The sequence below is a fragment of the Hipposideros armiger genome, unplaced genomic scaffold, assembly GCF_001890085.2.
Source record: "Hipposideros armiger isolate ML-2016 unplaced genomic scaffold, ASM189008v1 scaffold_359, whole genome shotgun sequence".
Lineage (NCBI taxonomy): Eukaryota > Metazoa > Chordata > Mammalia > Chiroptera > Hipposideridae > Hipposideros > Hipposideros armiger.
In genome coordinates this window covers 1,158,280-1,169,911 of record NW_017731709.1, presented here as the reverse complement: position 1 = coordinate 1,169,911, position 11,632 = coordinate 1,158,280, and the positions used below count along the sequence as shown (strand labels likewise).

Below are 11,632 nucleotides of genomic sequence, written 5' to 3'. Positions count from 1 at the left end.
AAGAAAGAAAGAAAGAAAGAAAGAAAGAAAGAAAGAAAGAAAGAAAGAAAGAAAGAAAGAAAGAAAGAAAGAAAGAAAGAAAGAGAAAAGAAAGAAAAGAAAAGAAAGAAAGAAAAGGAAACCAACTTTGGTATATTTGTAAGGGGTTCATACAGTGTCTAACCAGCCTAGTGAAAGTGTAATTCTCATAAAAGTGGGGTAGATGGCTATATTATTGTATTCTGGGTTGAGAGCAGAAAGTTTTGAAACCAGGAGTCAAAGAGTTACTCTGTGAAGAAGCCAGTGCTGTAGAAAGTGAAGTAGATTTAATAGGGTTTCACTTTTGTCGTCCTGCTGAGTTACTATTATCCAAAACACACAAAAGCTGTTTTCACCTTGTTCACAGTTTCTCCTAATGGCTTTTCCAGATAAAAGTAGTTTCTATGTGTGATTATTGAGGTCAGAGCATTGTTTCATTGTAATTGTTTTTTGCTGCCTTTTATTCCTTTTAGAATATGGTATGGGAATATTATAGTTCACTAGAATCATTGTGTTTTTTTCCCCATTTTTTAATAAATTAGATACATGTAATGGCCAGACTGACTGCTTATTTGAGTGTTCCAGCAAATCTCTTTTATTTAAATTGCACCATTGTTGATAATATCTAGCTCTAAAACATCATCTGTGATTTCAAGGACATTGATCCCTTCATTTCAAGAGGAGTAAAATTTGTGATGTTTGTGCTTTTGCAGTTTGACTAACATTAAAATGGCTAGTTTTCTCCTTATGTACATAAAGCTTCTCAAACACACTACTTTTCTGTGAGTGTCAACTGCAATAGGTACTAACAGTTGATACGGCACATTAAAATCACCTGGAGAGCTGTCCTAAAACATCGATGCCCAGTTCCCCACTTCCAGGGAATTCTGACTTTGTGTTTAGTTGTGGAGACAAAGCGACCATATGTTCCAAAGTGCAGCTTGGTTGAGAACTCTCCTGCAGAGGAAAAAAAAAAAGCAAGGCAAGGCTTCTTTCTTATAATGAGTTTATTATCTTCATAAGTAGATAACCATTCAAAATCTTAAGTCCTATAGGAAATTGCAGTGGAGGGAGCCATGTTAAGACAGAGTTGTTGATCAGGCAGTTTGGGTATTCTAGAAAAAAGAGGGGAAGGCTGAGTGGAGAGAGAAATCAGAGTGGAGTTTTGACGTGAACTAAAATCTCATGTGGAGAAACGGCATGTTTGTAAGTTGTTAGCACTAAATCACAGAATCGCTGATATCTCTAAAACAGGTGAGTTTTTTTTCATATAATTACATTTTATTCATGAATACAAACAGCCAACTGTGTTAATTCATCCCAAAATGTAATTGTTTTAGTATGTAATTAAATATAACTACCTTTCCATGAAAACTTCCAGGCCCCTAACTTGGCATTTTCTGACAAACTATTAACTTGCTTATGGCTTCATTTTCCAGTCTAAACCTCTGGTCTCCTACTTTCCAGGCTGGCTGTACAATCTTCTTTTCCCCCAAATCCCTTAACTTAACTCCTTCTCTCTCCATAGATCAGCGGTTCTCAACCTTCCTAATGCCGTGACCCCTTAATACAGTTCCTCATGTTGTGGTGACTCCCAACCATAAAATTATTTCATTGCTACTCTATAACTGTAATTTTGCTACTCTTATGAATTGTAATGTAAATATATTTTTGTTTTCCGATGGTATTTGGCGACCCCTGTGAAAGGGTCATTTGACCCCCAAAGGGGTCGCAACCCACAGGTTGAGAACCGCTGCTAGATAATCTAACCTCATGCTTTCTGAGATAAGTTGGCCACCCCAACTCCTCCCACAATTAACTAATATCCTATCTCTTTACTATCAACTTTCCTTCTTCTCTTCCAACTCAGTGAGTGGAAGTAGTCTTCTTCCTACAATCTTCACATTTACTCCAGATCCCCAGTCCTGCCTGCCTCCCCATGTATGGAAGACATCCCTTCTTCCCATAATTAATTCTGCGTCTTCTCATGTGGGCAGGCATCTGATGATTTAGATTCCACTGCTGTGTGGGAGAGGGAGAAAGGGAAGGGGGTTAAAGTCCCTTATAGCACCTAGTCTCCATATATAACATGTCATTGCTGATTAAATTGTTGTCTTTTCCAGTACACTCTATACCCCTTTAAAGAAGCCACCATGCTGTATCCAACGTTCACCAACCAGTATCTAGCACAGAACAAAGGATACAGAAACACTTCCATCCAGAGAGAAAAAAAAATACAACATGATTTATTTTGAAATAACTGATGGCACAAATAATTCATAGTTTATTTATGAGCTCAAAATAATAAGAACAACCTAGAGGGCTGCTATAATCTCCCTGTCACCCGGTATTGTCAGTAATTGTTATAGGCGTTTAAAGGTAATAGCATAAGGAGACCTCAAGGATACCTGCTTGTGAAACTTTGTATGAATTTATAACAAATGGCCAAATGCTGTGAGCTCAACTCTGCAATGGACAATAAGTCACAGCCAGCTTGAGAGTCAGCATCAATTATAACCTCACCCTGATGACACGCTACAAGGAGAATAGAAGGTAACATCCTCATGTGTCCCAGAAGTTTTCTGGTGAGAAAATGAAATGAAATCAGGAAAAAAACATAATTTAAATTTCTTCAATCTGAGTTTCAATTGGTTGCAAACAAAAGAAAAAATGGCAAGTTGCATTTGGCATGGAATGGTTTGGGCTCTGCAGGGCCATCTTGGGAATTTGTCTGTGAATAACCTTGCCACTTCTGTGTGATGATTTGAGGGGTGATGTTCTGTAAACTGGAGTTATTATAGGGGACATTGCGATAGTTTGGTAATTTTGTGTCCCAATTTAAATGAGCTGTCTTTGATGTGAAATGCAACCCACACTGCCTTAATTAAGGCTGTTTTCGTTGATCTGTCAACAAAATCATTTTGGGGATGTTGGAAAATAGAAAAGAATTGGACTGTAATGTTCAGCCAGAAGGATTTTGAAACCATTATGTAGCATTGAAAATAAGGCGAGTCTGTAACAACATCATTATTAATGATGTCTGAAGTTTATATATAATGTGTTCATTCAGCATTCATAACAGAATGGGTATATTCTTACAATAGCCATGATGGTTTTTTGTAACATAAATGATGGTGAAAAAACTCATGGATTTCCACTGGAATTAGAATAGCATCCTAATTGCTGAGCTGCACAAAACCCAAAGGATCTAGAACCTCCTCATTTTCTGACCCCATCTCACCCCATTCTCCCTCTCCCTCTTTATGCTCTAGGCTTCTTTCTTCTCCTGGTCCTTTGCTCACGTCACACACACACCCTTCCAAGAGCCTTTACCCATTGTTTCTTTTCCCTGGAATGGCGTCCCCCAGATCTTTGCAGTGCTAATAACTTCTCATCATTGACCTCTGAGATAAGACATCATTTCCTCAGAGAGGTGGTCCAGAACTACCTAATCTAAAATAGCTGCATTCACTACCTCCCAGTTCTCTGCATGACATTACCTGATATTATTTTCTTCCACAACACCTTTCAATATCTGATATTATCTCATTTCTTTGGTTTCTGGTTTCTTTGTTTTCTCTCTTCCTCTCTTGAATATAATCTCCATGGAAACAAAGGACCAGATTTATCATGTTCACTATTGCATCCCCCAAATCTAGGATAAGAGCCACTCAAATAGTTGCCATGTGAATGAATGTAAGATAGTGCATGTAAACACTGCCTTATTCCAAGACTGGAAAATGTTCATAGCCTTCCAATTCATAAGGAATCACCCCTTTGATTTGCAAACACGGTAAGGTCTAAATGTCTCCAGTTAGTTCTGAACTTATATAATACCAACAGCCTTATACTTTTAATTCATAATTTTTCACATTAGATTTAAGTTGGAAATTATCACACCAGTTCTGGATGCTACTGGTTTTATGTCTGATGACTTTCCTCATAGAGCTCTGATCAGAGTTGAGGGGTGAGTAAGTAGGTGTACTATGGCAATTAATAGATTAATGTATTCATACATTTGGCAAGTATTTATTGAGTACCTCTTATCTGCTTAGTGCTGTGCTTGGTGTAGATCATAAATTGTAATGGTCCTAACTTTCATGGAGTTTACGCTTTACTGAGACAAGACAGTTATCAGTTCTTTACAATGATTCATACGAAGTGGTATGGGTATGATAGAATATCATGAGCACACAAAGCTGAAGCACCTGACTCCATTTAGTGTGTCAGGGAAGGTTTCCCAAAAGAAGTGGCATCAACCCTGAAACTAAATGGATAAACAGGAGTTAGTCTGGAGAAGCCATGTATCCGTTCACCTGGCCTGATCTACCAACAGGAATAATTGCTACAATAGAATCCAATCCTCAAAAGGCTTCATTCTGTGCCAGGCAGTGTTACATCTGGTTTTCTTCCAAATGCAGTCTACCTGGTTGTCAGCATCTTCAACAACGACATTGTGTTGTCATCATCATCGTCGTCATCGTCATCATCATCATCATCAATAATTATTCAGTGAAGAATTACATCTAAACACTTCATATGGTTTATTCAAGTAATCGTCATAACAACCCTGGCTATGGATGCTCCATTATATTTATTTTACGCATGAGGAAGTGAAGCTCCCAACATTTTATCCCAGCTCATCCAGCTACTCAATATCATGCCATTCTGGTCTCCGCTGCTCCCTGTGATATTTGCAATGGAGGCAGTTGCTAGGGAGGAAGTTGCTAGGCAGGTGCTCTCTTTGGTTGATATCATTGGTCAAATGTCAGTGTAGACACAGGGCGTGGTTTAATGCCCAGGTCTCCATAGCTGACACTGACCTTGTGAATTCCAGGACATTTCAGGTAACGACACTGGACATTTATCATGTAGCTTCAGTTCAGGTCTTGGGTTTCTATAGTGTTGTACTGAATGACCTAGAAAGAAGGAAAGTGTCCTCTGCCTCAGGTTGCTAGACTACATATCAGTGCTACTTTGAGTTTTAAGGTATCATGTGGAACAGCATGTTTCATTAACTTAACCTTATAATGGACCATGTTGAGTGTAAAGTCCCTGAACAGAGGCAGTTACCATGCACTGGCTGTGTCAAAAGTATGCATCTCCTATGAAGACTATCCACTGCCTCTGAATGAAACTTCCATACTTGACTCTCTCGCCTATATCCCCACAACTTAAAATGTTTTGTCATCAAGATAAAGCTGTCCTTCGTGTTTGCTAAGCCAACACTCTGGAGCTCTACCCTAAAAACACACAATTATTATAGCTCAGACTTGACTCTGTGTCCATTCACATCTTCACAGCAGACGTGGGGCCTTGGCGCCCTTCCTAAAAGCGAGACCTCACTGCCAGAGTCCAACATCAACCTTGACCTAAAGCAGTGGGCAGTAAAGAAGCCATGCCTCCTGGGATTCAGTTTCCAGTTATACGTGCTGCTTTTTCAACATGACAATGGGGCCTAGTTCTTGAAACCCTTTCTTTTTTCATTGTTTATCATTTCTGGTCCGTCACCAAGAGCCTTACATTGTATAATTTAGCATTTGCCTGGGCCCTCGTTGTTTTGGCTTATGAGTGACTTGTCCATTCCTCTCCTAATAATGGAGACCAGCTTTTGTCTTGTCCATCACTTACCAGGGACCTGAGAGGCAACTGGGTAGAAATCATTGCTAGAAGGTCTGGCTGCCTCTCTATCGCCAGACCTCTCAGATCCTAAGTAACTTTTGAATAATTTGTTATATCCAATAGCTATTGCCTTTTTTTTTTCCTACTCACCTGTAAGAACCTGTTGCTGCTTGGATCTCTTCATTGTCTATTGCAAAACTGTCGTTCTCAGATGCTTATACAGACCAGATAGATAATCTAAATGTGTGACACCAGCCAGGTGGGATGATGGTGACCTGAGGGCATTTCCAAGGAGTTGCAGTTATTTAGTGAGAGCTCCCTCTTACTGTGCTTGAACGTGATACGTATGGTCCCAGATGTTCTGCTTTTCCTTAGAAAATGAGAATTTGTATATTTATGTGAAATCTCCAATTTTATAAAAATTGGAAAGTAATTCAGAAGTTTTAAAAAGAAACACTGAGAAAACTAAAATGACAGGAAGCAAACAAATACAACAAATCAACCACTATAACAACTATCTGAAACTGCCCGAAGCTCTGAGCTTCCACCAAAGACTGACACACGTCCCGTTCTATTCATTTGGGATTCCTAAGTCAGCTGTGAGATCTTGAGCACGCTCCCTTAGGTTTAAAACCCAGGTTTGCCTAGAAAAAATAACTATCCAAATTCCAATATAAAATGCTAACCTATTTTGGTTGACCACTTCCAGAAAGATAATTGAAAATTGTATACATTTATGGGTATCTATATCTACATTAAAGTATGTAGTACACTTATAGTAATATTGGTACTACTTCTAATAATAGCAATTGATTGTAACATCATTTATAAGGAGCTGTCAAGCTTGGGGATGTGAAGGTCAAAATCTCCAGATTGACATGTCTGGGTTTCTTTTTCCCTATTTCAGCTAATCTGATTAAGTTTTCACTTCACTTTCCATGTAAAGAAAGTGTAATCATCAGCAGAAGTGATGATTTTAAAGCACACCTGAGGGAAAATGAAACATCTAGGATTCCCAGAGAGATTTGATAAGTTTACACAAGTCACTCTCTCCACTATCTGGGACCACTTCTATTTCTAGCACCCTTTTACTGTTACTGACAACATTCCCAGTTGAACTGAATAATTTACCCTCTCCCCTGACAGCAGCTGTCATTATAAAAATTGCCAAGCCAATTCAGAGAGCATCTGCACAATGGGGGGACTTAAACTTTTAACAACCTTCAAGAAAGCCTAGTCTCATCACCACCTCTTGTCAGCTTGTATATGAGCTCATCTTTTAGTCACACAAAGTTGGCAGATTAGAAGATTATATATGACAGATCTGAAGTAGCATCCATGACATCCGTCCCTGGTAGTACCTCTGAAAAGAAACGTCATGAAAAATAATATTTAGAAATTTGGTAAGCACTTTACAAATTGAAGGATGTTAGGGTCATGGATAACTATTTATAATCAATTTAATTTATCTGTACTAAAGGTCTGGAAAGCTGTGTCTTTGAATATTATAAGGAGGTTTATCAGAAATGCTATGAAATGTTCCTCCTTCTTGGCATATATTAGATTTTTGCTCTTATGCCCTGACCATTTATTTCACTAGGGCAGCCTGGAAGGACACACACCTTTCTGTTTGAGTATAGTCTTATCTGTTGAAAAATGGCCTCTTCTCTCTCAGCATTCTGTTCCTGGAGTTGAAATACCTTATGTATACTAATAATGTATTTTAAATATCTCCATTTGTCACAGCTTCTAAAAATATTTTGGTTAACCAAGCTATACTTTTTAAGTCATAATTATTTTTTTCCAAAAATTCAAATTAAATACATGTATAAATTCCAGTGTCCAGAGAAAGCATTATAGAACCAAATATAGCACATGAGCTTGAACTAATTCTAGGCAAAGCAAGGGAACGTAACAGTTTGTTTTTCTTGGCACTCCTGTGATAGATGACTTCCATTTGAGTTTCTGAAACTCTAAAATATACTTGGCGATGCCTCTTACCTGTGAAGTTAACCTCTAAGCACACAGGCTATCAACCACTATATTGAAGTCCCATTTGAAGATTTTTTTTTATTTCTCTCTTTCTTTTTCTTTACTATTTCTTGTCCATACTTTGAATGTTTCCTTTTTTATTTTCTTCTTTTGTAACCCATTGATTCTAAGCCATGGCAAGATAAAGGATAACCCTCATCTAATCATTGTTGTTCTAAAAGCCAAAGATGGTGGTGCATTCATATTTACCCCATGATGTGCGTATTTACATTTGCCTTGGCTGACTTAGAAGGGATTTCTATTATAGGCACAGAGATGATTTGGGCTGGTGGTTGGGAATAGGAAGGCACTGTAGCAAGCAGAGTCTAAAATCCCAAACCCATATTTTATAAGTAGTAAGTCATAAATAACTGAAGAGTTTCTATCCAGATCTCCTTTACCAGTTTAATGAGGTAAAGGAGAACAGTCATCATATTAAATTATGTCAGTTTTTCTGGGAACAGGTGACAGAACAAATCATTTCAAACTCCCTTATTCTACATTCTAAGAATCCGCTGAGGACTATAACTGCTGACCTTTGTAGCAACGAATTATAGCTTGGGGAAAAAAAATGAGTTAAGATTATATGTCACTGAACATTTTTACCCTAGCTAAAGTGATTCTTACTATCCCCACCCCTATAAAATACTCTTTTGAAAACATGGATACATCCATCGAAGAGAGTTTTTAGTATGGATAGTCATGTTCATAAACATTTTACAAACTTAATTAATAACTTTGTCCAGAACTCAATGCAGGAATATACACACACACACACACACACACACACACACACACACACACAGCGAGAGAGAGAGAAATGTATATACAGATTTAATAATTCTTGTCAGCATATGTCAGCATATATATGTCTATGTATTAGGCTACAGAGAAATGAAGTTTGATCAGAAAGTTACATCATTAAGAGAGCACACTTTTGTTGTTTCTTTAAAATTCCTGGGGCCTCTAAATTAAACTCACTATTTTTTATTTTATGTCTCTTAACTCTAATAGTATTTCCTAAAGGATGCTTCAGGGATCATTAATCACATGAGATGCATCATGAGAGAAATAGGGTTTCTGTTGCTAAGTGGTTGAGAAAGACTGTTCCTTTTAAGAGAAGTATATTATGCTATCCTCATAGTAAAGGCTCTAAGAAATTTGCTTACCTTTACTTACTCAGGCATTTCCCACGTATCTTTTACTATGAAATTAAGATTCTATATCTAATTGCTACTTGGAGGTATTGAAGTATTGAAAAAAACAGGAATTTTAAATTTTTCAAAGAAATTGCTGACATATTTATGACTGGTTGCTTCAAATGGCTTTGATTCCTTTCTCTTGGTTATAACATGTGACACTTCCCCCTATCTTGAGCATGGCATTCTTGAAACTGATTTATGTTTGCTATTAATTAATTATAATGTGTAAACCTCCATTATTTGAACAGCTATAATTATTCCTTGTCTTTGAAGTATAACAACATGAGAAGACGTTATAAGCAATATTTGTTGTTGCTTCTGTCAGTTATATCTGGGTAGAAATTGTTTAGATTCTTTTATCTAAAGATTTGCAGTTTAATATCATTTATCTCACCTTACTCATAAGCTCATCAAATGGAAAATGGGATTTGGGGAGCATTTGATCATTTGGTCTCAAGGAAAAACAAAACAAAATGAAACAAAGCAGGAAAAATAATTACTCCTCAATTAGAAACTTTAGTGAAGGTGAACTCCACCATTAAGGGGGCATTTGTAGCTTAGTGAGTGAGAACACAGGCTCTGGAGCCAGACTGCCTAAGATCAAATCCTAGCTCTATCTGTTTAGTTGTTTGATGTTCTCTGTGTGTTTTAATTTCCTCATATTTAAAATCAGGATACTAACAGTACCTGCCTCACAGGTTGTTTTTTGGGGCCAAGTGAGCTAAAATATGGAAAATTAATTTATTATCTGGTTCATAGTAAGCGCAGGATGAGTGTTTGCTATTATTATTATTATCAAAACTCAAGTCTCTGATTTCTAGCTAAATGTCTTAGCTATTTAATGTCCCTATCGTGAATTTAATATATTTAATGGTTTAGTCCTCAATAAGCATTATCAAAAGAACTTTGAAAGTTTTGTGATGAAAGGTCCAAAATGCCTAAGCAGAACTACAGACACCAAAGACAGAGGAATGCAGAAGTCGGAGAGGGCAGGCACTGTGGTAGGCTCCAAAGATACATGGGCTAACCGGGCAGATGTGGCCCCTGGCTGTGTAGCATTTAAAGTTTGGAGAGGCTGGTGAAAGTAAGATGAAAAGAAATGTACAGAGGAAACATGATGAGCACTAAGAAGACAGTAGGCAAGATGCCTAGAGAGAGACCCTTCTGGGTCTATGAATGAGTAATTGAAGAGAACTGGATAGATCTAGTAAAGACATCTTTATAGAGAAGGTGAATTTGTGCTGTGAATTTGTGATGATCCAGTAGTTTGGGAAATGTCAGTGATTAAAAACAAATAGCTAAATTCACTGATGTTTATGACTATATGATTCTTTTTAAAAATTTTGGTTTAAAAGTTCAGTGCCAGATATGGCTAAGTTTTTTTTAATGCTCTCTGAACTTTCACACCTGTTTGCTTCCAGATAATAAATTTTCAATTTAAGTGGATTGAATTACACCTGGTCTTAACTTTAACAGCCTGTCCCATGATCACTAAAGGGTTAGACTCATTCAACCAGCTTAACTATGTTGCATATGAAATTAATGTAGGCAAATATATTCATGATATCTGAGTCAATGGTGTTACCTAATGGGAGCTTTTACAGCTGCTTCCCAATAGTCATGTCTTCTCCTTCTGAGGAAAGCTAACCTTCTGGGCCCTGTGTCATGAGACGGGGCTCTATTCCAGCCAATGAGTGGTGCAGGGAATGGCATGTCTCTACCAGATCCAAGTATCGAGTTGTTTGTGCAAGACCATTCAGAGACCTCTTCCCACTGAGGCAGTGAACAGGAGGCTGTCAAGATGAAGTCTTAGTTGCCCTTGGTCCCAGAGGCTGTGCAAAGAGCAAAGTAACCCTGAATGTGCAGGTTACATGAGGAAGCAATAAAAGTTGCATAAAATGTTTAGGTTTTGACAGTTTTACTGTACTGCAACATGATCTAATCTAGCCTAAACGAAACTCTTATCTGTCCACATAAAATCATGTTTGCATTTCTTTTTCTTTTACGAGTGAAAAAGTAAGCTTAAATGAAAACAGAATTTAAGCCAGTATTTCCCCTGATTGATATACTGCAGGCAAAGAAAAAGAATTAGAATTTTCTCCTTGCCTTTCGAAGACATCAAGTTTTCAATAAATAAAAGAAAAAGAATTAACCTAATAGCATTCCCGATCATGATGGTATATTAGGTAAATGGATCGGGAGAATGAGCGTGGATGGCAAAAGAGACACTCATTGTACAGATGGAGTAACTGAAGTTCAGCTAAAGTGAGTTAATTTCCTGAGGCCTCATAAAAATATAGTTGCAAAATCATAAAATATGCCGCAGTGAGGCCCCATTCCAACTCATGCACTGTCTCCCAACTAATTTACATTTTCAATATGTGATTTATTGTATAAAGATGAACAGAACAGTATTTTAGAGTTATAATAGATTGACCTCAATTATGTCAAATAATAACATCATATTAAAGTTATATTAATAAACTTGAATAGGAAGTTGTAAGGCGGGTATTTTTTCTTTAAGTCTAATAAATCTCAAAAATCAGCAATCTGAAATAATAGTAATTGATGCTGTTCTTCACTTCATATAATATAGATATGTGGAAAACTAATTAAATTTTACTATTCTATTTTACTTTGCAGTATGTGTAGATTATAAGACTACACAATGTATCCAGTTCACTTTCCTATTTTCTTGCATGACCTAAATATTCTCAAAAGTAATTTCCTTGGAACACACTTATTTTAGGACATCTTAA

General features: G+C 37.2%; 1 protein-coding gene across 4 annotated transcripts in view; it reads left to right on the top strand.

Annotated features, from left to right (window-relative positions):
• The window catches only part of LRRTM4 (leucine rich repeat transmembrane neuronal 4), a 719,031-nt gene that overhangs the window by 291,313 nt on the left and 416,086 nt on the right, over positions 1-11,632 (top strand). The window lies entirely within an intron of this gene.